This window comes from Grammomys surdaster, unplaced genomic scaffold, assembly GCF_004785775.1.
Source record: "Grammomys surdaster isolate TR1022 unplaced genomic scaffold, NIH_TR_1.0 219, whole genome shotgun sequence".
Taxonomy (NCBI): Eukaryota; Metazoa; Chordata; class Mammalia; order Rodentia; family Muridae; genus Grammomys; species Grammomys surdaster.
The window spans coordinates 2,087,451-2,093,743 of NW_021604664.1; positions in this window are offsets into that span (position 1 = coordinate 2,087,451).

Genomic DNA, 6,293 nt, shown 5'->3' on the forward strand with positions numbered 1-6,293 from the left:
TCTCCTTCTTCTTTTTTTTGTTTTTTTTTTGGTTTTTTTTTTTGTATTTTTGTTTTTTTCGAGACAGGGTTTCTCTGTGTAGCCCTGGCTGCTGTCCTGGAACTCACTCTGTAGACCAGGCTGGCCTCGAACTCAGAAATCCGCCTGCCTCTGCCTCCCAAGTGCTGGGATTAAAGGTGTGCGCCACCACCACCCAGCAAGACAGGGTTTGTCTATGTAGCCGTGTCTGGCCTTGAACTCACAGAGCTCCACCTGCACTCTGCCATATGAGAGTTGACATTAAAGATGTGTGTGCCGCTGTGAGGACAACGTTGATTTTTACATAAAAAATTAAATCCGGGATCAGTGAGAGGGTTCAGCAAGTGAAGGTGCTTTTGTCAAGCCCGATGCACTGAGTGTGACCCCTGAGACCCACACAGTGGATTGTCCTGTGGGTGCCACACGTGTGCCACAGCAGGAGTACACACTGGTCTCTGTCCACAAATCATGTTGCTCTAAAACCTTCAAGAACAACAACAAAAAAGAATTAAGTCTTGGTTGAATATCAGATACTGCAGTTTGTAGAACATCTTTAATGTTTTTCAGAGTTGATTGGCATTTTGATTTTACCATCATTGGTGTGGATTATTGCTTTGTATGTTTAGAGCCACTTTAAAAATGGTCAGATGTGGGCTGGAGAGATGGCTCAGTGGTTAAGAGCACTGACTGCTCTTTCAGAGGTTCCCAGCAACCACATGGTGGCTCACAACCATCTGCAATAGGATCGGATGCCCTCTTCTGGTGTGTCTGAAGACAGCTACAGTGTACTTATATAAACAAATCTTTAAAAGAAAAAAAAATGACACTCAGTCACTCAGTCCCAATTACAAGCCAAAATTCACTTAACAGTTGTTTTGAAACTCAAGTCAGAAACTCAAATGAAATGTCAGGCATAATGGTGCACACATTTAATTCCAGGGCTCAGGAGGCAGAGGCAGGTGGATCTCTGAGTTCGAGGCCAGTCTGGTTTTCAGAGTGAGTTCCAGGACAGACAGGGCTACACAGAAAAACCCTGTCTCAAGGAAAGAAAAAGAAAAGAAACTCAAATGAAACTTTAAAAATCAGAAAAAACTTTACATGATAAATCAAAAACTATAGTAATTTGACACATTTAGGAATAATAGTAGTAAAACAATAAAGTATTTGTTTTATACAATTAAACCATCTGTGCCTGTGAGGAAGACAGCTTGGTATGCACAGTGAAAACCCTGATATCCATAACTCATGTCTGAGCCAAGGCTTTGCAGGTAGCCTGTTAGTATTTCTTGTGACATCATGTAAGGTATAAATGAAGCACACAGGTTGTTTGTTAACCAAGGCTTCAGTGAATACTCACTGTGTAATGTGGATGGACATTACCAGAAATACCTCAAATTTATTATGTATTTGATTTTGAATTAATTTTTTTGTTTGTTTGTTTTTCGAGACAGAGTTTCTCTGTATAGCCCTGGCTGTCCTGGAACTCACTCTGTAGACCAGGCTGGCCTCGAACTCAGAAATCCACCTGCCTCTGCCTCCCAAGTGCTGGGATTAAAGGCGTGCGCCACCACCACCCGGCTTGAATTAATTTTTAATCACTGTACATTCAGAAACTCTTCAGGCCTGGTAAGTGTTTTACAACTGCTGCATTCAGTTCCATGGCCCCATCTCCCATGTAAAAATGTGTGCTTATCCCTGCAACTCAGATAACACTCAGTTGAGTGATACAGTCCTGCGGGTCACATGAACTTTTTGGTCTCTCTGGGAGAGTTTGCAAGCCTCCTTTTACCTGGGAGCAGTAACTCCCTCCCCAGGGTTAAACAGGAAATCAATCCATCACCTCTAGCTGTGGCCTTTCAATGCCTGCAGCTGCAGGTCTGTGGCAGGAGGGCAGGAGGGATTCTAGAGCCAATCATCTTCACTACTGGAGCTGCTGAGCATGGGTGGAAATCTAGGGCTGCAAGAGAGGAATCCTCACAGGATATGTCACACAGGAAACACCAAAAGACACAGGCGGAGACTGGCTTAGGGCTGAGGCTGATTCTTAGCAGCCTGGCAGCAGGAGGGGCAGTTCCACATGATTCTGCTGGACTGTTCAGTGATAAAGGAGGGCCATCTTGCTTTTTTGTTTTGTTTCGAAACACACTGAGCCCAGGATGGCCTCTGATTTGCTATGTAGCAAGGATGACCTGGGGCTCCTGATCCTCCACCCTCATATTACAGATAGACAACAGTATGCCTAGTTTTTGGTTTTCATAAAAAATTTTGGTGGTGCTGTAGACTGAACCCAGGGGTTTGTACATACTGAACAAGTGCTCCACCACTGAAACATATTCCAGCCCTTTGCTATATTTTAGTTACTAGGTTTTGTAGTTATTTGTTTACTTACAAGTTTTTAAATTTTATTTTTATTTTATGTGTATAAGTGCTTTGCCTGCATGTACTGTTTGAGCAGAGAAGACTGCTCAAACATGGATTTAAGCCAACAGAAAGTCTTTATTAGCTAGCTGTCAACTACACTGGGGGTTTGGGATCCCAGTGTAGCCCCAAGCCTTCTTCAGGGTTGGGAACCACTGCTCTTCGGACCTGAGCTCTGTTTATTGTAACTGTCGCAGGTCACAAATTCTACTGAATTTAACCATGAGGTCAGTCTCTGGAAGTCTTAGACCCAGTGTTTGCAAAGATGGCACTACTCAAATTTCATTCTTTATTCCCCTAAAAACAGGCCATGAGACTTGTCAGGGTGAGGGGTCCCCAATCCACTATGACTTGTAAGAGAAGACGGTCACCATACCCCACAAATGTGCTACTGCTACCTATCTCATAAGATCTTTTTAAAATCCACCGAACAGAACTTTGTTGCTCTCTTCCCCCAGCTTGTAGAAGCCTATTCTGATCTCTTAGGATTTCCTGTTTGATTTTCATTTGTTAAATAAATTATGCTTACATTTGTGTCTTTCAATCGAATTTTCTTTTTTTGGAGACAGAGCTGTAGTCTGGCTGGGTCTGGAACTCTCTCTATAGACCAGGCTGGCCTAGAACTCACAGAGATACACCTGACCTCTGCCTCTCAAGTGCTGGGACTAAAGGTGTGCACAACTACCCCTGGGTTCAGCTGAATACTTTTCTTCAAGGAAACAAAAGTCAGGAGACCCATGAAACAAGACCACGTCTCAACAAAAACAATAAAAATAACAAAATTCCTTTATGTATATTATGACTGAGGTATGAGGGGTTCAGTGGCAAAGAGCAAGCACTGTGGATCTGAGGGCGTCCTCAATGTGACGGCTACTATAATTCCATTTTATGCTAGGCATCCAACTTGGTACGCACTAGCTTTGTTTCTCTCTGCTTCATCCCTAGAAGATAAATTCCCAGTAACCTGGACTCAGTGACATCTCTCCCCTACACACACCTAGAAATGTACAGCAGTGACCATCTACTGTATGGCCACCCACTTCTTGGCTGCTGAAACTTGCTTATGTGGCAGAGCAGAATGGCTCTTGAGTTGCTTATGCAGACACTCCAGATTTTCATCTTTAAAAATCCTTCCCTCAGGGGCTAAAGCGATGACTCCGTAATCAACAACTGACTGCTCTTCCAGGTTCAAACCCAGTACCCACACTATGTGGCTAACAGTTATTGGTCACTCTAGCCCTAGGGGAAACTGCCCTCTTCTGGCCTTGATGGGTACTTCATACAAATGATATGCATATATACCTGCAAAACACTCATCCATATAAAATAAAAATCTCAAAAAAAAAAAAATTAAAAACAATCCTTTCCTCACTCACCTTCTCATATTTGTCTCAGGTTTGGCTCAGACATTGTTGTCCTGCTAGCGTAATCAATAAATATTTTAATTATAATTAGATTGAGTCTCTGAGCTTTTCTCAGGGGTCAGGAACTCCATAACACCAAGACCTATATGAAAAGTCAGTCATGAAAGAACATATCTATAATTCCAGAGCTGAGTGGAAACAGGTAGACCAAGGAGGCTCACCAACCAACCACTGTAGCAGAAACAGTAAGCTCCAGGTTCATCAAGAGACTCTGTTTCAAAAAATAAGTTGAAAAAACAATTAGAAGACCCTCATTGACTTCTGGCCTCCGCCAGTGTATACATTAGTATCCTCAGAGATGGGAAAAAGGAGAGGAGAAAAGAGAGGGAAGAGGGGAGAGAGGGAGAGAGAGAGAGAGAGAGAAAGGGAGAGAGACACAGAGACACAGAGAGAGAGAGGCATGAGCAAAGGTTTTACTATTTACTTTTCATTTGTAAAGAGAATACGTATCTTATTAATCCAAAGTAATTACATGTAGTTTCTACAAATATGAACTCACTTATCATGACTAAGAATTTAGATAGTTCTTTATAGTCCTAGGGTTTTACCCAGGATGAATTCTCTAACACTGGATCCAATCTAAGTAACTGTTAAGGATGGTTGGCTCAGTATTAGTTACTTTTGTTGCTTAGATAAAACTCCATGGCCAGGTGATGGCCACATACCTTTTTAATCTCAGCACTCAGGAGGCAAAGGCAGTTAGATCTTCATGAGTTTGAGGCCAGCCTTGTCTGTAGTTCCAGGACAGCCAGGGTACAAAGAGGAACCCTTGTCCCAAAAGAAAGATGAGGGCCCAAGATTAACTCCAAAGTTCATAGGCCCAAGTAGCTGGAAGAACACTGGTGTGGTCTTCTGAGAAGGGAGAAGTACAGGGTTCAGATCCTTTTGTTGGTGGGTGGTTGCTTTTGTTTGAGATGGGGCTTCATTATATAGTCATTATATATTCCAGACTGGCCTGTGTAGTTTAAACTCAAGCTCGAAAAGATTCTCCTGTCTCAACCACCAAGTCTGAACTTGAAATCCCTCTGCCTTAACCTCCAGAGTTTTGAGGTAGAAGGATGTGCCACAGATTCAAAGTTAAATTTCTTTATCAGTATTTCTATATTTTCCACTTCTTGAGTTGGTTTTGCCAACTTGTATCTTAAGAATTTTTCTATTTTGCCTAAGCTTCTTGATTTATGAGTATACTTTGTCTTATATCTTTCCAGTTCAGTGCTGGCGACCATTTGGCCTAACTGAAACTATCACACAGTACTCGAATAACAGGAAGCTATATCTTTAAATGCACAAACATTCATCATAAGCCACATGTAAGACCTGACATATAAGAGACTTATGTCTCTTATAATCTATTTCTCCCTCCCTTTCCTTTATCCTTCTTTTCCTTCCTTTTCTCCCTCAATTTCTCCTCCATCCTCCCCAATAGGGTCTCATTCTGTTCTGACTTTGAAGAAATCCTCCAGTGCCACCATCCTGAGTATTGAAAGTACACATGTGGGCTACAGCTAGCTCCTCCTCAAGTCTGTTAATGTGGAAACAGTTACGGCTTTCCATCGCTTTTATGTCAAAGTTTATAGTCAAAGCTTCAAATTTTTCAAAAATATATTAATTTTAATTATATGTGTAGGTGTGGAGATTTTCGTGAAGATGCTCACAGAAGCCACAGACATCAGACACCCTGGATTGCAGGTGGGTTACAGCTGTCTGATGTGGGAACCCTCATCCTCCAGAAGAGCAGTACGTTCCTTTAAATCAATGAGCCACCTCTCCAGCCCCCTTTCGTTTGATTCAACATTATTTTCTAATTTATTTTGTGATTTTAAAAAACCCTCTTATTTAAATGGTGTTTAAGCTTTTTAAATAGATTTCTCATGTTTTAATCCCAATGTAGCTAAAAAATGTGGCTAAAATCTTTTCAAATTTAGATTCTTTTATGTCTTATATATGGCATATGATTGTGTGTTTAAAGATATAGCTTCCTATTGTTTGAGTACTGTGTGATAGATTCAGTTAGGTCAAATGGTTTTGAGCACTGGACTGGTCTCTTTCTCTCCCTCCCTTCCCTTATCCCTCCTTTTCTTTCTCCCTGCTCTGATCAACTGCTGTATGTGTTTTCTCAACCCATCATGAATTCCCAGTCTTCCTCTACCTCCAAATGTCATGGTTACAGACACAAAGTACCATCAAATTTGGCTCCAAATTCAATTGTTTTTTTAAATCAGTCTGTATCTCATTTAAATTCTGTAAGGTTTTTTATCTTGTGGCTCTTTTAATGTACATGGTTTTATTTTTGAGACAAGTTTTATGCAGGTAGCCCTGGCTGTCCCAGAGTTCACAGATTTACCTGCCTCTGCCGTCCCTTTGACTCTTGTTGAGTCAAATGCCACCATACACAAGTCTTTTCTTTCTTTTTTTAATTTTGGTTTTTCAAGA